Source organism: Mizuhopecten yessoensis, unplaced genomic scaffold, assembly GCF_002113885.1.
Source record: "Mizuhopecten yessoensis strain PY_sf001 unplaced genomic scaffold, ASM211388v2 scaffold10867, whole genome shotgun sequence".
Lineage (NCBI taxonomy): Eukaryota > Metazoa > Mollusca > Bivalvia > Pectinida > Pectinidae > Mizuhopecten > Mizuhopecten yessoensis.
This window is the reverse complement of record NW_018408761.1, coordinates 755,258-781,780: the sequence shown is the minus strand read 5'-3', so window position 1 is coordinate 781,780 and position 26,523 is coordinate 755,258. Positions and strand designations below refer to the sequence as shown.

The 26,523-nt window shown below is 34.9% G+C and overlaps 3 non-coding genes across 3 annotated transcripts; all 3 read right to left on the bottom strand.

Moving 5' to 3' along the window:
• Positions 1-6,687: 6,687 nt before the first annotated feature.
• Positions 6,688-6,769, bottom strand: Trnas-uga. The gene has a single exon. It is a non-coding gene; the product is annotated as a tRNA-Ser (tRNA).
• Positions 6,770-8,479: 1,710 nt separating this feature from the next.
• Trnas-uga lies at positions 8,480-8,561 on the bottom strand. The gene has a single exon. It is a non-coding gene; the product is annotated as a tRNA-Ser (tRNA).
• Positions 8,562-10,120: 1,559 nt separating this feature from the next.
• Trnas-uga lies at positions 10,121-10,202 on the bottom strand. The gene has a single exon. It is a non-coding gene; the product is annotated as a tRNA-Ser (tRNA).
• Positions 10,203-26,523: the final 16,321 nt, after the last annotated feature.

Here is a 26,523-nt window from a genome sequence, read left to right as displayed (position 1 = left end):
AAAGGGGTTTGTGTATACTATGATAACAGGACAAGTCATTACGTATGTCTCATGTCAAAAAGTATATATCATAATTATTTCTGTTACTTTTAGTGTTCAGTGGCGGATCGATATATTTCCAAATTTCAGGGGGGTGGGGGTGGGGGTCCAAGTGGGTGAAAATTGAGGAAAATGGTGAAAATACATGATTTTTAAAGAATGTTTAGGGTGGGAAATTTCCTGAAGCCCCGTAAATAAACCTGGATCCGCCACTGGTGTTAAGGTATATGATACTATGTGATTTTGGTGTATTTGTTCTGGACAGTTTGTGACATTTTACATTAACAAATAGTACATATGTCGATAATGTATCCGTATACGATGACTACATTTGTATATCAATTACAGATTTGCGTTTCAATTCATATCTTCATTGACTGTATTTATAACACATGTACTTTGATTACAAATGTATAGTTATATCACACGTGTACATTAGTTACGCGTGGATATTAGTTACACGTGAACCTTGATCGCCTTTATAGATTAAACGTGTATATTTTAAAGTTGCATATGCCTAGTGCTATATCCTGCTCTCGACGCTGACAGTGGTATATGGTGAACAGTTATTGCGCTTACATCCGCTCGATAAAATACCGTGATTCTGTTGTGAATGTGATCAACCTATGTCGAGATATATCACGCACACAGTTAGTAAGCCCACGGATATAAAATATTAACAAGAAAAAACAAATATCGACGGTTATTCAACATTTCTTTTGGCGAATCAACTGTTTTCAATTAACACTGTTGTGTTTACTGTGGTTCGGCATTGAACCTGTAAAGGAACTTCCGTCAAAATTTGAATTTAATGACACGTTATTATTGGTTTCCCTATTACTTTAACATTACCACAGCAAGACCGAAACAATTTAAAAAAAAAAAACCATTATGTGACTTCATCACTTAGCATACCACTATTTCACATACAAGCAGGAGATTGTGACTTACGATTGTGAACTTTCCCTTACTCGATAGCAACATACGTTCGACCTCTACCTATAGCGTTAACATGTCGCTCTCAATTCGGTACTCAAAAGCTCGTTCTGATAACCATGACTTTCGTGATAAATACAGCTGCTGACGGACAAATACTAACACAGGGTTTCCAAAGATGCAGGTTGTTGAAGACTATGGACAAGTTAAAAGGTCGTCATCAGAAACTCGCAGAGATATATGTTATTGTTTCTGTGTGATCTGAAGGGCGATATTTTTTATTTTGCTCATTATAGTGGATTGTGGTTTAGTTATCAATACCCAAGTTCCCGATGTGAGGACGTGACATTACTCGGATTAGACTTATATGAACATGGGAGGTGTCATAGATGAAGCAGAAGGCGCTTACCCTTCCGGAAGGCCTCGTCTTATTCCCCTTGTATTTTTTCAATGGTCTCCGGGTAAATATTTCATTTGTTCATATTATACCTTAGTTTTATCAATTTCGAGTACGAATTATGTTTTGTTGACACTTTGGTGTTCTCTTGTTATTTCATTAACAGCTTCATTGTGTATCTTTTTGCAGATTGTCAGCAAACATGTATTATTCATTTTTTCAATAAAGACTTTTATTTTTCAGTTAAACGATTTCGTAATGTAATTTCGTAACACGGTAACAGTAGAATTTCTTTCATTTTCATACATAATGTCTACAACTATACCGTCTATACGTTGGTGTAGATGTTGTATACGTTTATTTTGTATAGTTTTAATTGACCTTTGCTTTGCTTATAATTCTCATAATATTCATTTGGTGGAAATACATATTGCCAAACTGGCTTTATGAACTCAATTACGTTCAAAGTACAGATATAAACACTGTTAAGCCAGATTATAAAGAATGTGTATAAGCATCATTACATATGGCTCGACACCTCGTGCAATGTGGTACTGATAGTCTGAGGTGTTGGATTTCAATTGAGTGAGATGATCTGGCACAAGTTTGAACATTGTTCGTAATATAATGATTAAATTATTTTGACACAATAATAATTAATAAATTAATTGTATTTTAATTTTGTCGTTGCCCTGTAAATTGTCATTCTTCTGGAACATTTACGTGATGGAAGCAGGTCGATTTAAAGTCATTATTAGATGTCAGAGAGTTAATGCAAAACGCACAAAAACACAACATCAGGGAACACGGAGGCACTAAAACAAAACATCAGTTACCTCCACCATTAAACCGGAAGTGACACAATGTTCGCACTAAGGATAATTACCCGCAAGGTAAAGTTAATCTAATGCACTGGACGTTTTTTTACGACAATATCAAAAGCAATACTTGATGCAAAACAAGTATAAAAGAATATGGATCGGTTACAAGCAGTTGAATAATATAGACATTTAGAAACAGTACAAAGAATAAAATGGCAGGTCTCTCATGCAAGTAAGGATAATTACCCACAAGGTAAAGTTAATCTAATGCACTGGACTTTTTTTTACGACAATATCAAAAGCAATACGTGATGCTAAACAAGTATAAAAGAATATGGATCGGTTACAAGCAGTTGAATAATATAGACATTTAGAAACAGTTCAAAGAATAAAATGGCAGGTCTTTCATGCAAGTCGATACCTTCTCCTTCTTCCAATAATCTGCATACGACCGCTGGTGTATTGTCCCAGATGTCTGCCTGGTTAGTGGTGCCCTCGTTTCGCGTACAACATGTGATGTCGATCAGCAGTAGTCTAATATACTGTGAATAACACTTAAAAATAGGAGACGACTAAATCCATTTTTGAATCCATCATGGCTGCTAGAAAAGCAATCGTAAACGATCTAAGATACAATTAGTTATTCTTACAGCATATTAGACGATGCAATCTAATAATAGTATGACTTAAGAACAGGATGACGACAAAAACAATCAACATACTTATAGGTTTAAAAAGCCCCGTTAAAAGTCCTTGCCTGTGTATTGTGTATTGACAAACAGGACACATCTACATAGAGAAATCGGATACGTAAAACATACAAAAATGTCTTCAATATTTCTGTGTACACACACTTTCAATCAATACTGCTATTTCATCGGAAAGAGAGCAATGCAGAATGTTTCCATTTTGCACAATGGCATTGCTGATGGAACCTTAAAAAGGTAGATAACCTGTCAACAACCATCTGTCTATAACATAATGACAATAAGAACAGGCTCTATTATAGAAAACCAACTATTACCTATTCATCATATTCACTATACTTCGTGTTTCGATTAACCATTACAGAGACAGATAAGTATTGCAATTGGCATTCATGACTTGCTCAGAGACAAATAGTCCCTTCATTTCGCTGCCTTTACCGCTAAATAAGGGCCTTTTTTATACATTTGATAAGGCAGATTACACAAAGTATCGTATCAAACGATCAAATTAATTTTATCAAACGATATATGTACGTGATCTTACAGAGATACTGTCACAGTTGGCTTTAATAGTCTATTAATATTACGTGCTGTATGACGACAATAGTTAAGTCAACCAACATTTCGACCATAATCTTGTCTTCAGTAATCAATAAAAACGTCCCAATTAATATTTAATAAATCTCACGAAAAGACACGTACTGCCGACTAGTGAGTGCTCGCTATTTAGACTTAATTAAAACCTTTTGCCAATAAACGTCAAATATGCACACGAGTCTCGACTAAAAATGTGTATACCAGCCAAACACTTCACAAGAAATGTGCATCAATTAAGAATGTGTGCACCAGCTAAACACGTCACACAAAAGTGTGTATCAATTCAGGATGTGTATACCAGCTAAACACTTCACAAGAAATGTGCATCAATTAAGAATGTGTGCACCAGCTAAACACGTCACACAAAAGTGTGTATCAATTAAGAATGTGTGCACTAGCTAAACAGGTTGCACAAAAGTGTGGATCAATAAAAAAAATGTGTGCACCTGGTAAACACATCAATTATACACGTGTTCAATTTTATGTATGATCCATAGTCTAACACGCCGCAATAAAACGTGCGCATCAGTTAAACAACTAAAGGTATGGGTACCAGGTAAAAATGTATCAGTATCAATTAAAGGTGCATGTACCAGGTAAACACATCAAACAAATATGCGGCAAAACGATCACGTTACTATCAATGTAACACTAGTTAAACACGTCACAAATATATGCATCAGGTAAACACATTAAATAAACAGGTATGTATCAGTGAAAGATGTGTTGCAGGTAAACAAGAAGGAGGATCTTTCATTCAACAGTTCGGCCGTGCAGTTAAAACAGACTACATTGATGTCTTGTTGATCAAACTACGAAACATTACAAATACCAAAAATGGGTGTATTCATCAATATAACATTACTCAAATACATGAGCGTACATAGTTTGTGTGACGAATAATTTCCTTATTGCAACATTTAAATTATTTATAAATACTGCATCACAATATTACATTGAATCTTGAAAACAGGGAAATAATAAATGCTTTATATATGGAAAACGCTTCCTTGCGAACTGTGTGGGATATCTTGCGAATGTAATACGAACAAGAAATGATTAACCAGGTCACGCTCATCGACTGCGATCAGCAACAGCAGTGTTAAGCGGTGTTTGTGTACATATACTATTGCAGATGGTTCTGTCTGGTTTAATTTTTGTTAAGCGTCCTATTTACAGTTGAGGTTATTTAAGGACGTGCCTCCATGTGTGCAGTGTATGCGTGCTTGTGTGTGTGTGTGTGCAGGAGACAGTGTATGTTGGTGTGCTTGCCTCCTTGTGATAACTCGCATATGAGGCCGACTTTATAGTGCTATCTCACTGAAATGCCGAAGGCACCTGGCACAGCACTCCGCCCGGTCACATGATACTGACAACGGGTGAACCAGTTGTAGCCATTCCCCTAAATGCTGAACGTTAAGCATCTCAACGTTCCACAATTAAGTAGCGGTAAGGGTACTCTGAATTGTCAATGGTGAAATAGTGTGTCGCCAAAAATTAATATAAGAAATACATGTAAAACTGTACGTTATTCTTTCTTTATTTTTAAATAAACCAAATATACATAAAATCATATAGTGGTATAATAAATAAATAGGATAATAACATCATATAGTGTTTGCACAAAGAGGGAAATACAGGATTCGAGCCTCTAACCTTATTGACAATAAAGTATAATACTGGTTACTAGACAGAAGTTTTAATATAGAACAAAGGTGTATAGTGGATGTATACGTACTGTGGGGACATATCGACGTCAATGTGCTTTGTTTCAAATTGATCAGAACTCTTTTAAAACGTCTGATATATACATATTCCTTTTTAATATAAGAGATGAGCTAAAAATGGAACAAACGACAGCTGTTTTAACATGCACCGCCTGGTGTATCTAGGTTACGGTTCTGGGGAAACACCACTGTTTGGTCTGTAGAGGTAGAGCTTGTCTCCAGGGCAAGGTCAGAACTTCTTTTTAAAAAATACCATAACTGAAATCCTGACCAATTACTACAGTTAATGTAGGATAGGTTCGTACACTGTAAACGTATGTAAAAGCGTCATGTTGCTTCATCCAAATACAATTTTTACAGCAAACGGAATTGCTTTTACAGTAAAACAAATGACCCATTTCTAGGACAGATTGAAAAAAACCATCACAAGAACGATATTGACCTATGTACAAGTGTATCGCTTAATTTCAAGTCCAACGCCGTTTTTCTGTTTCAATAGTAAATAGCAGTTATCATATTGGATGCTCTCATTGGATTTTACAAACCCTATGTAGGCCATGCTGACATAGACAACTTTTAGTGTTTCATGCGTCTCCATATTATATATGTTCAACCAGATGTCGCGCCACAAGTATTGATGTAAATTTAAACAATTGTTTTCAAATTGTTAACGTCATATATTTATCTACAGAACTCGTATGCCTAGAACAAACGCGATCCGATAGGATCAATAAATTGTACGCACCTTTTTCACATAATCAATAACTAAATACCTCCTTACGTATCTAGGTCGAACATTAGTCATATAAAGTAACACATTATTCTGTTTTGTCAAAAGTGACAAAAATAGATAAATAAATAAAAAATAAGTTTGGATACTTAATTTCCTGCCTTCTGTAGACCGTTGTATGTATTGACATGTATTATTTCTAAGAAAAATAATATTTTCGTAACATTACTATCTGCAATTGATATATATGGCCATTTTGACATATATCTGAAATGATGTTATGTATTATATTACTGACAGACACTACTGTTTACATTTTTAATCAGTATTAAGAGAATTGTTAAGAAAGAAAGAGATTTTCCTTTGAAAGCATTAGACAACATGCAACTTGCGTACATCAGACTTAGACTCTTCTTCAAAGAGCAAAATATCAGGGTTTGTGTTAAACATTATTACAAAGAATAAGTCAAAATCACGAATGGAGCCTGCCTTTGAATATCGCTTTGAGCAAAATACTAGCGTAGAAGTGTCTGTGTAAATGAGGTTTAGTTTTATTCTTCAGTTAAACACAAATAAAAGGCTACTATATCATACAAAACATGGTATAAGATAATTTCTAGGGAATAATTCTGCTGTAATTATGTGATAAAACAACTGTTGAATTGAATTAATAAATACAGTATTTACTTTTTAATGCAACAGAAATGAAAATAAAAATAAAAAAATATTAAAACGTCACGAGCAGGGTTCAAACCTGCGCGGGAAGATCCCATTGGATTTCAAGTCCAACGCCTTAACCACTCGGCCATCGTGACATAGAGATAAGTGAATGTGTATAAATGACAGCTGTTTATTAGTTTTATACTTACATAGCCATATTGGTTATCACGCAATATAATAAACAAAGCTAACATTCAAACATTATTCTGAGAATTTAAATATATTGAACTTGCTATTTAAAATGTACATAACCAGGTTAAATTTATTGAACTTGTACATAAGATATTTAACAGGCTAACGTAGTCAATAATGAAGCATTAAGGCTGATGTCTTTATAAAAATAGCTCAACGGACTTATAGCATGTCAATTTCGTTAGCGAGCGACCTAACTGAATGCTACGGAATGACATATTATTTAAAATTCCTCTATATGTACCTGAGTCATGCGAAGCTTAATTTCTCTTTAACTAAATGTGAAAAGGCGGTATGCTTTATGGCCTCAAAATAGATGATTGATGCTGTGGGAATGTACAAAAATCATAGTAAAATGTCCGAGTAACATATCTAACGTGTAGATATGTGTAAAACAATACACCTATGACCATAAAAAACACATAAACGTCATTTGTCAAATTTGTTCAAATGTCCTTTCTTAGCATTTCATGTTGTTGTAAAAAATCTATACATGTTATAAACAGTATCGCACTTCCAGCTTCGACGTGTTTATAACATGTTTATAGCGCATTCATAACATCATAGAATGTTATCAAATGGCACATCATCTAAAGTTCAGGAATCGATCAAGGTTACTTAAAGCCTTTGTTTTCTTATTTATCATCTGCTAAAATATATTACCAGGGGATTTTACTATGATTTTAGTGGTTTCGCATGGCAACATTTATCTTTATTTGAGGTCGTAATTCCTCTCAACATATAGTAGAAGAGAAATAAAGCTCCGCATGACCTAGGCATATACATACACTTTAAATTATGGGTCATTTCTTAGCAATCAGTTGGGTCGCAAAATAGATTGACATGTTATGTCCGGTGAGTTATTTTTATGACGACATCAGCCTTATGTCTCATTTTCAAATACGTTAACCTGGCTATATATATTCTTTAACAGCCAATGTACAAGTTCAACATATTCAAATTACATAAATAAGTTCCGATTTTTAATTGAAGTCTTTCAATATGATTTAGCAGGGTGTTGAAAGGTCATGTGACTACAACATCTATTAGGGGGCTTGTTGAACCTAGGTCCTTTTATTTTATTTTATTACATAAATAATTGGCACGAGTCGCATTCTGATTCACACAATCTGATAGCATAAAACTGTATCCGAACACTTCCCACAGGAATCAAGTAGAAACTGAATGCAAATCTCATGTATTTGGCATCATTAATTATATTATAAGGGAACGGTAATTATCGTTTCAATGGAGTCACTAGTTCACAGTTTTCAACATGAAATAAACAAATCGAACATCCTAAGTGGAGTACGCCAACCATTCATAGCCTGAGTGTTTAGCTTCAGATATATTTGGTGTTTTACGAAGACATCCCATCTGGCGTCTAGTGGTGCAACACCCTCTTCAGGAATGTTAGGTGATAGGGGAGTAGTAAGGACATGCTGATATGATGACCGAAACTAAAGTATAGTTAAGTAATAAGTCATTCGTATTGTTCAACAGTGATATGGTTAAAAATATTTTTATGGTACAGATGAAGCTGTATAACCATTTTGACATAAATAAGTAAAATTGAAATATATGCTTTCAGGATTTCTTCCCAAAAAAGAAAACGTCACGAGCAGGGTTCGAACCTGCGCGGGAAGATCCCATTGGATTTCAAGTCCAACGCCTTAACCACTCGGCCATCGTGACATAGAGAAAGGTGGTTGTGTATAAGTGACATCTGTCTGATGTAGACTGGGACTATCAGTTTTATACTTACATAGCCATATTAATTATCACGCAATATAATTTATGGTAACACTCTCTTTTAAATAACAACAATGTTAACATTCAAGCTTATATCTTTGGATATGTTTTTATTCATTATTAATAAGGATTGTCCTTGTCATATCAGTTGTCAGACGATATAATGGATTAAAACAATCCAGTTGCCAACGTTAATTCAATCACGGACTTAGATAACAGAATACAAATACTACAAATTCAGAGATATGGATTCACTTAAAAAACACAGGTAGCAATAGAAAACATATAAATAAACAATTTGGTTTAGTCCGTATGTCAAAATAATATATCTATTATCAAGAAGAGTAGAAGTCCNAGTGGATCGATATAACAACGAATAAAACAAATAAACAGGGTTTGTTCCTGCTTATACACGGGTGCAACGCAGTGGCGAGAACAGTGTTTTTTCGCGGGGAAATGTGACACTATCGTGAGAGATCTTAGCAACCGTCAACAACAATAACACAACAAAATGTAGTTCCATATTCAATGTTTATTTGTAGCACAGGACACGTGAATACGTGGATATTTCACAAAGCACAGTTCAATAATATTTTAAGATGTAAGAATTAAGCATCTAGGTCGGTCGTTCCGAGTGAGTAGTTTTTGTAGTGTATTACTACGCAGTGTGATCAGGTTACTATCAGTTCCCACGTGCTGAGATTCTATGAACACCTGTGTTATGCATTTATGAATGTAATTTTTGTCAATGGGTCTAAGCATACAGAATGTAAATATTACCCAATGGGTACGTTTTCCGTGTCGTCGTAAAAACGTCAGTTCCCACCACCATATCTGTTTTGGAAAACTAATCTGTTCGATACCCCCTCGCTATTTATCTATCGACCATGATATTCCGATTCGCTGGCAAACTTTTGCCAGCGCGCCTCTGATTGGTTCATCTAAAGGTCACTTGAACGTGACCCTGACCGCGGCACATTCAGATGTTCAGGCGTAGTACGAAGTTAAAGAAGCCATGTAACATATGATTTTAATCTGATTGATTGTTTCTTCTTACATTTGCCGCTTTTATATATTTGGCCAAATTGACAAGTTCTTTTGTGTTATTTACATTAAATAGATTTATCATTTTAAACATACTTATTTTTTTTACATAGTACTTTTTCAAAAATGTAACACGCAAATCCGAATAACATGGACATTTCAACATAAAATGAAACTCAGATTCAACGTCAATTAAATTACACACAGTACACACTCTAAGACTACGCTCAATATTTTGATATCTACCTTTTTCTATATTTAGATTATGAGCAGATAACCTAATTTTTGTAATCTCTTTCAAATATTCTCTAGATAACGTGGAACAATCATCAGCAAACGGCCCTCTGCAAAGGACAGCGATAAAATTGTTGAATCTGTTTGTTTCTCGTTATATACATCGGTATAATGAAAAATGACATTACAGTAAAATATATGTTAATGCTTTCAAAAAATATAAGGGTCACGAGCAGGGTTTGAAACTGCGCGGGAAGATCCCATTGGATTTCAAGTTCAACGCCTTAACCACTCGGCCATCGTGACATACTTTATCATTACGGATTGTACTGGTCATATAAGTTATATATAATAACCATAGATGACACTCTTGTTTATATATCAACAAATATCACAATCAAGATTTAAACTATGAATACACATTAATGTGGGTTAAGTCATGTGGTTTAAGTGCAGTAAAACAAACCTATATGAGTTTATCATAGATAAAATTTCTATCTTTAGACCAGACTGGTATGATGAACTTCAATTAAGTGAGTATCCTTTACGATTAATTAGGTTTAACAGAAGTCACTAAATATAAGTAAATGATTATATTTTGGTAGAAAGTATAAATTGCATTGAAAATATACGAGTTCAAATCTTGGGTTAAGTGCAGTTTAGTTTATCTATTACTGTCATTCGGACGGTGACACTGTCAATGCTTACGGACACGTTTACACAGCAAGCTATTTGTCAGGTTGAGTTAATCAGTCATTTCTTAATCTATCATGTCAGTCAGGGATCATGCAGAAATCCTAAGCCTTAATGTATTTTATATAACAGCTTTATTACTCAAATCATCTGATGCAGACAACCGGCAACATGCATATTTAGGATCAGATTCTCCGAAAAAAACAAGGAAATTAAATAAAGATCCTACGTATTTGGCATATAAAATACAATATCAGGAGGGGAATGTCAATATCATCCCCTTGGAGTCACAATTCAGTTGCTCACTTAAAAAACCTTATTTCCATGCAATGAGTGTAGAATATTTCCCTGATGAGTTTGAGTGGCTCCTATACACCTATCGACCGGTATTTGATTCAGTCACAACGATTTGACGTAGTAAAATCCTCAGTCATAACCCCTGTGTCAAGCACGTCGAACGAGTACCATAATCTATTATGGTACAGAATATGTTACAGAATGTGTTTGTTTCGTGAAAATCCTTTCATAGTCTCCCGTTTTCCAAAACGTATGACGTCACACGCCATTGTTTTGTGGGGGTTCGTGACGTCTTTTGTTATCGCCATTGTTTTGTTGGGGTTCCTGATGTCTTGTGTTATCGCCATTGTTTTGTTGGGGTTCGTGATGTGTTGTGTTATTGCCATTGTGCTGTGGGGGTTCCTGATGTGTTATGGAATCGCCATTGTTTTGTGGGGGTTCTAGATGTGTTATGTTATCGCCATTGTTTTGTGGGGGTTCGTGATGTGTTGTGTTATTGCCATTGTTTTGTGGGGGTTCGTGATGTGTTACGTTATCGCCATTGCTTTGTGGTGGTTCGTGATGTCTTGTGTTATCGCCAATAATTTGTTGGGGTTCCTGATGTGTTATGGAATCGCCATTGTTTTGCGGGGGTTCCTGATGTGGTATGTTATCGCCATTGTTTTGTGGAGGTTCCTGATGGGTTATGTTATCGCCATTGTCTTGTGGAGGTTCATGATGTGTTATGTTATCGCCATTGTTTTGTGGGTGTTACTGATGTGTTATGTTATCGCCATTGTTTTGTGGGGGTTCATGATGTGTTATGTTGATATCTTCTCAAGATTTGTTTTCTTGTCATTTCGGCTGTTAGTTCGGTTTGTAAAAAATAATTATTCGTAAAAATTAAAATTAAAGCAACTTTAGAATACATGTGTCGTCCAATTGCAATTTCTAGACCCTATGGTCAGACGACTTCTACCATCACAGGAAGCGTCAGAAGTATACCCTGCGTGACCTGGCGTATTGGCATGCCATAGTTCCTAAGGTTTTCCTCAGGGGTATAATCTTATGACAATGCGTGACTTAATTCATCTGCATATTGTCCCTACGTGTATTGGCTGTATGTGCTATACCGTAATTATCCTACCGGAATGTACCATGTCGACATGGAGCGTTCTGACCGTCGCCGGCGTTAATGTCCATCTCTGTTTAAAGTCTGCAATATATTTGTTTGGTTTTTCAACCAATGTGTATTGTTAATGTCTTCGTTGATTTTTTTTTTATAAATGATCACCACTCTCATCTCAGTGACGTACATAACTGGGATGACCATTGGTACGCATATCAAGGACCGATAAACTCACTTATATGGCGTGCTATAAATACATGAATTATACATTAATTACATGGGACCGGAACTCGGAATTTCGTATATTTTTGTATGACGAAGTTACTAAATATTTGATAAACAATCGTATTCCAGTTGTCTTTTGCAGTAACACAAACGTTTTGTAGTATTTAAAAAAATCCTGATTTGGTTCTTTTCAGGGGGAATACCAAATGCTTTTCGAAGAATAAGAAAACAGAAAAAGGAGGGAGACCCAAATGACGTAGGAAGTGTCTTTTTTCTTTTGCGTTATTCTGTATCGCGACTGTAAGAAATATAACCATTTTCATTTTCTTATATGGGATTCACTATCACTCATTATTTTGCAATGTATATATGTTGTTCTACGACTAAAGGAATGTTTGGATCAAATTATTTTGGTATACGAGTGTATTATTGATGTTTCTACCACAATACGCTGTGTTATTCCACTCTCAGATCATTGTATAAACACGCAGACTGTTAGATACATATGAGTTATATACCACACGTGGTATATGACCTTCAAGAGTTTTGATTGGTCGAGAAAATGAATTTTGACCGGGAAGACTTTTTCCACGTGCTTTTTGCTACCTGCTGTTTTGTTTACGTCGTCGGCTGTCAACATCCGACAAATGTTGGTGACTTTATGAGGTTATACGGAAAGGGGGGGTTATTAAGGCAATATTAAAAGATGATACTTAAAGATTTGATCGCTAGTTTCAGGCAAAATTGCTACAAACGCTCGATATCGTTTCAACGTCACACCGTCGCGTGTCCAGGTCGTGAAACCAAAACAAGATCTGTCACAGTGTCGGGAAATATTTCGTTCTCCCAACGTCCCGTTATCGCTATTTAGACGGTCTGTATCGCGACTGTAAGAAATATAACCTCGTTGTGTAACCTCTATTTATACTTAAACTCGTATTCAAAACAATATATGCCTGAACACGGATAACTATTTTAAAACATCTTGTTAAGGAAATAATAGCGTAAAAAAAGAGTGACATTACATGGGGTATCTCGTGTTTTTGAAGAGTCGGGAAAAATAGAGCCGACACACTGAATAAGCATTGGCGAAACGTAAAATAGGTTGTTATCTTTATGTTTTACAATTTGTCCGTTTTGACGGATCGGTAGAACATTCATAATCCGTCAGTATGTTAGTCCACCACACTGGTTAAGCCTTGCCTAAATAATACAAATAGCAATGTGTACATAACATTTATACGATCGATTTATTCCACTAGACATTTCCAGACACTGCCATAACACCCCGTATGTGTGCCCGAAATTTAAAGATCATATACGGGTTCCTTCTTATCGAATATATATTAAACATTGCCACATCCCCTATGTACTAGTCTCTATTAGACACGAAATCCAGTCTTTACGATCAAGGTCTTAATCGATTTCATACATTTGTTGTTATATAAGCAAATTCTACCACAAGCTTACGTGCACTATCGAATGACTTGATATAATACAGCGGAACGTCTTTGATCAGGACATTTTGTATTCTGAATTATATTTGTCGAAAACAAACTGTTTCTATCACTATTGTCACGAAGTTTAGCGTTTAAATGGAACAAAATGGTCTCCTATCTTATCAAAATCATTCATGGCTAATATTAAACCTGTGCTTAACAAAGCTGTACAATATTATAAAGTATAACAACGTAACAAAAAGAACGTAAAATATTACAATGCAAATCTAAAGAAGTACGTTACTACACTCTAAAATACCACAATGAAAACTGTCATCATAATCAAATACGCCCAGCGTAATATACTACATTGTAATCACTAAACCATTACATACTACAATGTAATGTATTAGAGAGTACAATATTACCTAGATAATACATGAAACTCTTAAAAACACGATACTATAAATAAGCAAGTTCAGACACACAAATAGTCATTAAGCTGTACGATAATGGTGACGAGTATACGATATTAGGCACTAATCATCATTTTATCATTTTCTCAGCAGTAACCTCAACTTTTTATCCTTTTTTTAAGTTTTGTATTTTCTCAGTTCTTGTTATCGGAAGTATGGACTTGAGTTCTAATTGTGTTCTTATTACGTGACGATGTGGTTGATTTTGTTAAGACTTTGCCTCAGATTGTATGATACAATATGATATACAGATTGATGTGTTTTTGTTGTGGTCTTTACCTTGCTCTGATGTGCCTTTAAGGACTTGAGCTTACTTGTATTTGTCCTCGATTTCCATGGCAATGGTTATTGATGTAACAAAAGACGCGTGCTCTTGCAGAAAGTCTGGACTTATTTTCCTTGTATAGCTTTCAAGTGTCTCCAATACATATATAATTTTGTTCATTTATAGCTCTAGTGTTTTAGAAATCCGTTTTTGTTGACGTGGTACATTGTTTTATCGATTCTGAGGTGAGCTTGTGTCCTTGTTTATTGAATGTGTGATATTCCCATTTTTCTTTTTTGCTGGCTTCAGTGTCTGAATGTCAATTGATGGTGTTTGGCAAAATATGTAACAACTAGTAAAGCCTCGACACACGAGGTGTAAATCAGAACACAATTATAAGTAGGTACAAATATATCGGAGGGAAAACGAGCTTCAAAAACAACGGACGGCCAAATGGTGCTCTGGAAAGGTGTTCAATTAATTGCAAAATTCACATTATCTCAGTTATGTATTGTGTTTATATACGCAAGCATGTTGATGTTGCTCTTAAACAGTATAATACATCAAACACATATATTATTAAAATGATATTTATTTTCATAATTTCGGCTTATTGTATATAGGTTTTCACGTAGTAAAAATGAAGTTTGTCACCTGACCGTCACGAGGAAAAACATTAACTTAACAGCATTTTGGTAAATCTTGCCAGTGTAACCCATTATCTATGTTTTTTCAAGAAAAAACCCACTGGATAAACATATTTTGCATCCTTGGAATTGTCGAAAATGTGACAATAATGCTCAGAGCGGTTTTTCGACGTACTATTTTGAATTTATCCGAATATGTTTTGAAAGAAAGTACACCTATATTCTTTATCTATACTTATTTGCGGTTACATTCACAAATTGTTCCTACGTGTTGGTTTTGGATAACGGATTGCATTTTGGCGATTAATGGAACAAGTGTTAATGTTCATCTGTCAAACTCTTCAATACTCTAAACATCGGTAGGCGTCATAGAGAATGAAATTGAAACATGAATCTAATAGACAGTAATTCCCTTTTGCCTTATAAGTAGCTATTCCAGAGTCAACGTAAATTTTGAAATATATGTCTTGACATTCCGGCAATGATGGTAGATACATTGTGTATTTTCACTCTGGAAACATAACGTCCTCCTGTCTTTATGTGCGGCGTCAAAGTGAAAGTAGAAATTCAATGGTAAGTTTATTATGGTAAATTACCGTATTTCAAGCGATATCAGCTGTACTATATTCATGTTAGGTATTAATTGATGATAATTGACATTATCATATCAAGTTAAACATAAGGAACCGAACACAAGTGTTGATAAACACAAAATCCTGTCGACAGGTCTGCCAATGCAGTAACCCTCAGACGATAAAAGTCATTGGAATGTACAAATCTTAATAATGTATCTTTTGTAGGAATACACAAATGAGCAAGGCTCCAGGGCACAACATTAATTTTATACCAACAATGCCTCAACCTAGCACACAAAATGAAAGTTTACAAGTCAATGCACACACAGAGGAATGAGATCAGTCACATAGAGCTGTAAAGTTTAGAAGTACAAGTTTTGCCAGTTTCTGTCGAGTCCAACATTGAAAGATAAAACGTGGTTTATTCATTCATCCTTACAGGCAAGGCACGGAAAACAAACATAAACCGACATATTTTGACAAGTCCCACCAGTTGCAAAAAAGATAAGTTTCAAACTATTTTTCTTTATCAGCCTACAATTTGCTCATGACTAATCCAATTTCGATCAGTAGGTTCAAAACGAATAGAATACGTCGACACATTCCTGAGATATCTGACCTAGTGTATACGTCTTATGCATCACTGAACATTCCACTGACTACGAGATTATTTGACACAGTCCACTTACTTCACCTATACAAACAATCCGAAAACAACCCTTTCTCTCGTTGCCGACAAGGTAGCTTATGTGTGGTGCAGTAATAGTCTAATTATGTGCCGGATACGAACACGCTCTGACTGTTAATTAACCCCAAAACACTTCAATGGATCGGTACGTACGGCTTAGTTACTTATATCGTGATATCGCGTCGGTGTGACACACCCTCTGCGGTTGTTCTGTCTTACAAAATACGGCTTTTAAAACCTCTGTGATAAAACAATGTATTTAGATCACACAGCTCATTAACCGATTCAAGCGTGTATCTGTAGGGGGACTAGGTAACGATGCATTCAATTTGGTCGAATCGTGTGTCGCCTTTTGTAAGTTTGTAATTAGCATTCAAATGAACATGACCCTTGCAATAACAAAACATATTTACATCTGAATATGGTTCTACATTTCTGTAAAGATATGTGTATGACAATACAAATATAACTTCCATATAACATAACATCTGTTGACGTTAATTAGTCGTTACACAATGAAGCACACGACACACCAGTTTTGTTACAGAGTACATGTTTATTTTGTCGGGAATGGTTTGGTATTAACAACAGTTTTGTACATCCATTGTTGTTTTGGGATTGAACTTCGTTTTATTTCACAGACGAGATTGTTGTACGGTTATATGCATGAACAATGCACCAGAAATGTTGTAGTTGTAGTGAAATGGCTGTGTATAGTGTTGTGATGCTGTGGTTATGCGTGTTGTAGCCATTGTTATTAGCATGCAGGCGTTTATATCAATATTGTATCAACAGGGTCGTTCTGTGACTGTATTATAATTGCTGTACCGTCGGGAGACGTGAAGAATGGTTAGGTTTAAGGTATTGATTTGTAGTTATAAATAATTGTTTTATCGTCATGGTTCTGCTATACGTATGACTTTGCCATCACAGTTATAAGTCGTTGGTGTTGTTGCTATACGTATGACTTTACCATCACAGTTATAAATCGTTTGTGTTGTTGCCATACGTATGACTTTGCCATCACAGTTATAAGTCGTTGGTGATGCTCCTATACGTATGACTTTACCATCACAGTTATAAATCGTTTGTGTTGTTGCCATACGTATGACTTTGCCATCACAGTTATAAGTCGTTGGTGATGCTCCTATACGTATGACTTTACCATCACAGTTATAAGTCGTTGGTGATGCTGCTATACGTATGACTTTACCATCACAGTTATAAATCGTCATGGTTCTGCTATACGTATGACTTTGCCCTCACAGTTATAAGTCGTTGGTGATGCTGCTATACGTATGACTTTACCATCACAGTTATAAATCGTTGGTGTTGTTGCTATACGTATTACTTTACCATCACAGTTATAAGTCGTTGTGTTGTCGCTATACGTATGACTTTGCCATCACAGTTATAAGTCGTTGTGTTTTTGCTCTACGTATGACTTTACCATCACAGTTATAAGTCGTTGGGTTGTTGCTATACGTATGACTTTACCATCACAGTTATAAATCGTCATGGTTCTGCTATACGTATGACTTTGCCATCACAGTTATAAGTCGTTGGTGATGCTCCTATACGTATGACTTTACCATCACAGTTATAAATCGTCATGGTTCTGCTATACGTATGACTTTGCCCTCACAGTTATAAGTCGTTGGTGATGCTGCTATACGTATGACTTTACCATCACAGTTATAAGTCGTTGTGTTGTCGCTATACGTATGACTTTGCCATCACAGTTATAAGTCGTTGGTGATGCTCCTATACGTATGACTTTACCATCACAGTTATAAATCGTCATGGTTCTGCTATACGTATGACTTTGCCATCACAGTTATAAGTCGTTGGTGATGCTCCTATACGTATGACTTTACCATCACAGTTATAAATCGTTTGTGTTGTTGCCATACGTATGACTTTGCCATCACAGTTATAAGTCGTTGTGTTGTTGCTATACGTATGACTTTGCCATCACAGTTATAAATCGTTAGTGTTGTTGCTCTACGTATGACTTTGCCATCACAGTTATAAATCGTTGGTGTTGTTGCTATACGTATGACTTTACCATCACAGTTATAAGTCGGTTGAGTCTGTTATATGCATGGCTTTACTATCACGATGAGAAATCATTGGTATTACTGCTATAGTATTGCTGATGTTGCCATTGTTTTTCCCGTCACGGAATTACCGCTATTGGTATTTATTTGGAGTTTTGTTGGTCTTAAGTGAAGCTTCCATTTTTATTATCGTTATACTAACCTAATGGAGTAAGGTCAATAACGCCTTGTCCCGGTGATGTTCAATGTGTCCACCATACCAACGTGTTTCTCTCTTTTGTCTTCTTATACCTCATAAAGGTCGATCTGTACATTATAATCACCATGTCGTAACCACATCTACACCATCGTCGTTACAACCTCTACATCATTAGGAACACATTATCATCACTACTTCTTCACACTTACCACTTCACTACCGCTATAAAATCGTCACCACAGAATATCTTTTATACCTGTAAACCACGTCTACCATCATATCATCATCTTCCTCGCTGCCTTTATATCATCTTCATCGCGTATAATACTATATCTGTATCCATATACTATCAATTTATCAACCCAGCAATGTTTGTGAAAATGTAAACACTATAAACATCACGCTGACTTTCAGGTCATCGCCAACGTGTCTCCATCCATATCATCGTTATAACGACGTTTTCTGCTTCGCCGTCACCGAGCCTAACATCTGTTGTCCTATTACACGAGTTTCAACCCATAACGTATGTTTTAATTGAGATGCTGTTGATGCTTATGATAAGAATATGTTATTACACAATACTAGGGATATACAGTGTAGTTTAGTCAATACCAGGGATACAGTTTAGGAAATACCAGGGATATAGTTTAGTCAATACTAGAGATATAGTTTAGTCAATACCAGGGATATAGTTTAGTCAATACCAGGGATATAGTTTAGTCAATACCAGGGATATAGTTAAGTCAATACCTGGGATATAGCTTAGGCAATACCAGGGATATAGTTTAGACTATGTCAAATACAAATATGTTCAGATATCTCATACATACTTTGTCAATGATGTGTTTAGTATTGTAAACATGTATTTGTAAATACTAACGTTTACCAATCGATTGTGATAAAACACGTCGTCTTTACTTTTAATATCAGTTATGAACAGTGCATCACCGTATCTCCTGTAATTTGATAAATTCAGTTAGATTGTAGTCTAACCAATTTCAACTATCAGTGTTTAATTATGATGTTTTAAAATTGCATTTATATTTATATTTCATGTCCTCCGTAGTCTTTATCTAATAAAAGGAATCATAGTATCAATGTGTTTTTAAATAGAACACAAGCCCAGCTGCGCTTGTGAGTGTACATTTGTCGTGATATACAACACCCTATTTGGTATTTGTTTCTGTATATATATTTGTCATTTAAACCCAACACCATAAAGGTATATTTGTGTATGTACAATTGTAATTATTTGAACAACCCAATTTTGTCTGTGTATATGCATTTTCCTTAATACAAACTATGTACATTCAGGTGCGGTTAAGATACGCACATGATTTGTATTGTAGTGCTATATGCAGTTCATTTATTTATTTACGTTGCAAACTGTAATACATTTAAATTGTAATATAACATGTATGCTAACTTCTGCCTCCTCAAACTGAATAGCAAAAAGGTATGTTACGAAGCTGTATAAAGTGAATGCCTCTTGGGGTTAATGACGTCATAATCAAATAGATCAATGCGTGTTATTTACTATCGCTATTGACGATAATTGATGAGACATTTACGTCACAGATAGAATACACGATTACCATCGCAGTGATATATTTGTGATAACGTGAGGCGATCATTCAATCTTATAACCTCCATGTTGTTTTGACTTACCTGGAACAATATTACTGTATTATTCTATTGAAGTTGTAAATTGTAAATTTCATGTTTAAACTGCCATAAGTATTGCTTGAAATAATTAACCTTCACATAACTACATGGGTTTTCGGTACATGTATTATATCATATACACTGTAGCAGGTGGTACTTGGTAAACGTGTTTCACAGCACGTACACGCGGATTCCCAATAACACCGTCTGCTACAGTGACAAGTGGCATATTAGATAACATATGACACCGATGCTATTTATAGACCTACATGCAACAAACCTATACAATTTCCAGGGACCATAAATAAACGTATTATCAAGGTTGTGTTTTAAAACTTGAGTGAATTTTAGAAAATTAAGTACCGGTATAAACTTAATTTATTTTACAACAATTATGAAGCAAGTTATTTCAACTTATATTGATCACTCTTGTTGGCCCGGATGTTAGTGCGTGGGGGGTGGGGGTCTTAATGAAGGGAAACCGGAGTACCCGGAGAAAAACCATGTGTTGGGGAAGGTGTCCCCATACCTTTTCACGTCCGATCGTGAAATCGAACCCCAGCCGCCTGGGTGAAAGACAAGTGCACTATCCACTGTTCCAGTTGACCACCTGGTACCTTTATGTCTTCGTCTTCTAATGGTATCCGATATCATTTAAACGTTTTGAAATAGTTATAAAATAATAACTTCTCAATTTTAACATCTCTTTCAATTATAGCGACATCAGCAGATATTGAATAGGTTCATACTAGTAAATCGTCATTTCATATGTAAAAATGCAAATTTAAACGTGGTTCATTCAGTATAAATATAAACATTTTTTTGCACGCTACACTGGATATTCATGTTCAGTGTGTTTACAATCGTGTTACTACAGAAGAGGTCGTTTTATAGGTCACGTATTTCTGAAAGCCTATCAGATACTAAGTAAAATGTCATCCGACAGACAGGTTACGGTTGGTGCTCATGGAAAATGGGAGTTTGAATGAACAATGAATGGAATTGTTTTTCCCTTGTTGTTTTTAAATGGTTTGAAGTTTATTCATATTTCAATCTTTCGATATTTGAACAACTCGTAAGGCTTAACTAAACACAAAAGCGTAAAGCATAAAAACACGATATATTTCAAAAAATCAAACATATATCAGAACTGGTCCATAGTGTCATAAATATCTCTTTTATTTAAATGTATATATACTTTACTAATTTATGTTTGAGACTATACTGCTGTTACGTTTGAACCGAATAAGGATTTTCAAAGACTCTACTTTTAGGTAAGCATCATTGCAATTATACGTATATTGTTGTTTTGAATGTATAATAGTTAGTTCTCTAAACATGAGAAGTTCATTATATTTAAGGAAATAAAGTGTGTGTATCTTCAATACGAACGCCATTCATTGAACAGCTTTTCGTCACCTACGCGTCTGTTTCTTACAATAGTCTCAGATGGCTTGAGGTTGGAAGAGAAAATTAAAATGAAACTGATCTAATGGCGTTCAAAGATCTATGTTCTACTGCCAGTTATTAACAGGAGACTGTGGCAATGCAAGGAAATGTTTTGAAAAACGTCCTTTCTCCCAAAAATAAAGCTTGGGTACACATCGTTTTTACTAAGTTTCTTCTTATTATAATTCTTTTTCTTTCTTTAAGGTATATTCCTTCTACCAAAATCTTGTCCGAACAATTTTTCAGAAACGCTAATATAATACGTTTCTGTTTAATGCTTGCCATTATTCGCCAGTTTGCTCCTCATTTGCTACTATAAATATGGTATGTTTTTTTGTCACTTTAGAACTTTTCAATTGGTTAAATAATATGATTAATGTGTTTATGCTTAAAAACATGTAAGTGTATTTATCTTCTTGGATGCTTGTTGCTAAATATGTTTTGTTCTTTGATGTTTACTATTAAATGTATATTTGTTATAGCTCATTGTTCGCTACAACATTTCGTTTTAGTTCGTTGTTCGTCAAGTAATAAGTTACTAGCTCAGATATCGTCGTTGATTATGAAGCATCGTATTCCGTCTTTCCGTATTGCAGACTTATCTGCTCTTGTGAGCAGGTATTGATTGTTACGTCATTAGTTTGTGTGAGAAAATTACGTCGTTTTCTCGAAAATCTATGACGTTACTCTCACAAACAAATGACGTAACAATAAATACCTGCTCACAAGAGCAGATAACTCTGCAATACGAAAAGACGGAATAAACATGTGATTTTTTATTCGATTTGTTTATAGCTATTTGTTATTTATTTTAGTATATTCCTTGCTTTTAAACAACTTAAAAAGGTGTGTATCTTGTTGTTTGTTTTCGTATACAGTTCCAAATCACTTGTTCGTTTTGATTTACACAACCATAGATTTTGCAGTTCGGAATTTAATATGTTTATCATTTAATGCTCATTATCGTATATGTTTAGCTTCATGTTCAGTTACTGTTCAAACAAAATACGCATCAAAAGAACACTGAAATGTCAACCAGCCCGAGACAACTGAAGCGTCAACAAGCCCGAGAAAACTGAAGCGTCAACCAGCCCAAAAAAACGGAAGTGTCAACCAGCCCAAGATAACTGAAGCGTCAACAAGCCCGAGAAAACTGAAGCGTCAACAAGCCCGAGAAAACTGAAGCGTCAACCAGCCCAAGAAAACGGAAGTGTCAACCAGCCCAAGAAAACGGAAGTGTCAACCAGCCCGAGAAAACTGAAGCGTCAACAAGCCCGAGAAAACTGAAGCGTCAACGAGCCCGAGAAGACTGAAGCGTCAACCAGCCCGAGAAAAAATGTATTTTTCAATAATGTATCTTCAATGGACGAAATGGCTACATAAAATGTATGTTTTCAGCTTTTGCAATGTATCAAGAGCAGTAAGTAACCAAAACATCCTATTACATTACGGTTTGTATTTACATTCCTATACGGAGCATATCTGTATGATAATATTACTCTGAGTTTTTTTTCTCAATACAACATGAGAAAATCCTCCCTGAGATATTTAGACATCGCGTTTATGTCCAGTCCCTTTTTGTCAATTTTTTTCATTTTTTGTTTCAATTCTTCCGTAAACGATATATGGCTATTGCATATTGTAAACATGATCTTGCCTTTCTATTTTTTCAATTTTTACTTCTTCAGCATTTATTAAATGCACCTTTAGTATACAAAACTTGAATCCGATCATTTTAAAGTTACGCAGCGGATTCAATTTTAAATTTACTATTAATAGGTTATGTTTATTACTATTTTTATTCGCTGTTTTAATCATTCTTATTTTAAGCTGTACAATTCAAATACTACTCACATATAAATCAAAACATAAATTTACGCAGTTGTTACTCGGTCACAGTGGAACTGAAATCTTTCTCTCCTTTTCATGTGAGAGTAAGTTCGTTCCTAATATTAAAGGTTTTTAATGCTGCATTTAAGGTCTTGCTATTGCAAAACCTGAAGTCTGAAACATATTTATTTTGTTAGATCTTCAAAATAGGTATTTAAGTTGTGTGAAACTGTATAATTAAGATATCAACGTTCTGATGTTAGCTTACTTAAGTTTTATGGAAACATTTTCAAATTATTTCAAACTTGTAATCTTGATTTGTTTTGAATTATTGCTTTGATGTGTACAAAGCTGAAATCACAAAAGCGGCGTTTATCGTTCTTCCCGCAAGAGTGAACTGTGCCATTGAATGTGAAAAAAATCAGAAATCTGATATGACGATTATGATCATGTGTCATGGTTGTAATTTACTATGGTCGACCTGCTAGGAAACAGGTTAAAACAGTTCAACAAAAACTCTTGCATTCATCACGGATGCATTTCACTTTATGTTGTTCGTGATGAATGCATGTCCTGTAACCCTCCAAGGCGTCTACTTCTTCATCGACGACACCAGCGATGTAAATCTAGGTCAATTACAAGGTCACATCCTCATATTGAAAGCTCGGGAAGTGACTGTAAGAAAGAAGCTGAAATAGAAGAGTCAGTGCATTATATAATTTCAAGCTCATGAGGCTACATGCGATCGATGAGGTCAATATATGTGTTGTCAATTTAAAAGCAACACATCGTCGATATAAATTAATGTCAAATTGAAGGACTTTATTAGCAGTCCTGACAAGCTCATAAGTTAATTCAGCTTCATAAGATAAAGCTTGCATAGCGAGTTATTGTTACCTATTTGTTTTACTAAAGTTAGCTTATATTTCTTATGTGATAGCCAGTTTGTTAATATAAATTTGTAATTACACTCGCATTAATAAGAAACACAATATGGATCACTGTCATAGGTTGTAGAACGTTATTCTAGCACAATTTAGTATGATATTTTCAAGTGACTAACATCGTTGTTTAACAACCGGTGAGCCAGGTTTGGAAAGATAAATGTTTTTTAAGGTGAAAAATAGTACTTATTGATAAAAAAAAGCCGACAATACTGATTACATCTCTACCAAATATTCAAATTCACACATTTCATAGTTGTACAAAGTTATATAGCTTTCCATACTTGTTTGGAATCAGGGAGTATATAAAGAAAACTAAGAAGAGTCAACCAGTCAGTCAGGATCTGGAGCAGACGTCCCTGTTTGGTGTACACAAAGCTTTCGAAGTGGAAGCTGTGAGTGGTATATTATGCAATTCAATATGGGTTTAAGAAATTAAGCAATTTTGTCACACTAAAACCAGATTTATTCCCTTCTGTTTGGCCTCGTGGAAATACTCTTGATCGAGGAAAACAGACTCTTACTATTTCCTGAATTCCCATACTTGAATGGTTTGAGTATACTGATAGGAAATGCACCGTTATCATCCGTTAACCTTATTTTCACAATTGATATCAGCAAGGTCAGGGCAGTTTATGCTCTCAACAAACCTCTCCTAGCAAGTTAATTTCCGTGAGTAAATTAAGGAAGAAAAACAGCCGAAGTGATTTTACTGGCATGTGGCTTATAGATGACAAATTGTCTGAAAAGCAAAATCGGGACAAAACCGGGGATATCATTGATTTCTCGAGCTGCTTTTATATTGGATTAACTATCTAAGTAGGGGTATGTTGATTAAGAATATTAGATTCTTAAAAACGATGTTTATTTTGAACACAAACAGGAATTGAAAATTGTTTTGCGACCTTTCAAAAACATCTGTTTCCTTTGTCAAGCAAACAGTGCAAATGACCGATGTCTCGACTCTAAACCGACGAAAACAACTCACTAAGCCACAGAGGGCCGCATCAGGTAAAATAAACTCTCAAAATGCATAGAGACATTTCGCCTGATTGCATTCTGCGGGCTGTGCTGAAAGTCATAGTAATGGTCACTATTATCAACTGATAAGACATGTTTTGTTTAGCATCAATTCGCAATAACCTTTTTTAAATGATTGACTGAACATGTATTTTGAAGTAGAGTTATATATATATATATTTTCGAAATGAACGAAGAAGAGTAAAGAAAGTAATTTTGATATATGTATTGATAAATAAAATGGACGTGCTTCAAATTTCGAGTCGTAAATTATTACTTAACTCGTAAATACTAACGGCTGGCATTGCACTGCAACTGCTTACAAAAGGACCATCTTGAGTTAGTCGGCTGTTTTATTCCCCAACTAATGTTATTACCAAATAAAAAATCGCATAGGTCGTTTTCTTGCTTTATGTTTTTTTAATTCAATGTTACATTGGTTGTAATTGTTGTTATTTAACTTGCCTTTTCGTTATTTGCCAAAAGATTTGCCAATTACAATTGTTATGTCAGGCTGATTATGAAAAAAACCCAGATTTGTCAATAACAAATGTTCTGTCAGGCTGATTATGAAAAAAACAACAGATTTGTCAATTACAAATGTTATGTCAGGCTGATTATGAAAAAAAAACAGATTTGTCAATTACAAATGTAATGTGAGACTGATTATGAAAAAAACCCAGATTTTTCAATTACAAATGTTATGTCAGGCTGATTATGAAAAAACCCCAGATTTGTCAATTACAAATGTTATGTCAGGCTGATTATGAAAAAAAACACCCGATTTGTCAATTACAAATGTTATGTCAGGCTGATTATGAAAAAAAAAAAGTTGTGTCAATTACAAATGTTCTGTCAGGCAGATTATGAAAAAAACAACAGATTTTTTAATTACAAATTTTATGTTAGGCTGATTTAGAAAAAAAAAAAGTTGTGTCAATTACAAATGTAATGTGAGACTGATTATGAAAAAACCCCAGAATTGTCAATTACAAATGTTCTGTCAGGCAGATTATGAAAAAAACCCCAGATTTTTCAATTACAAAT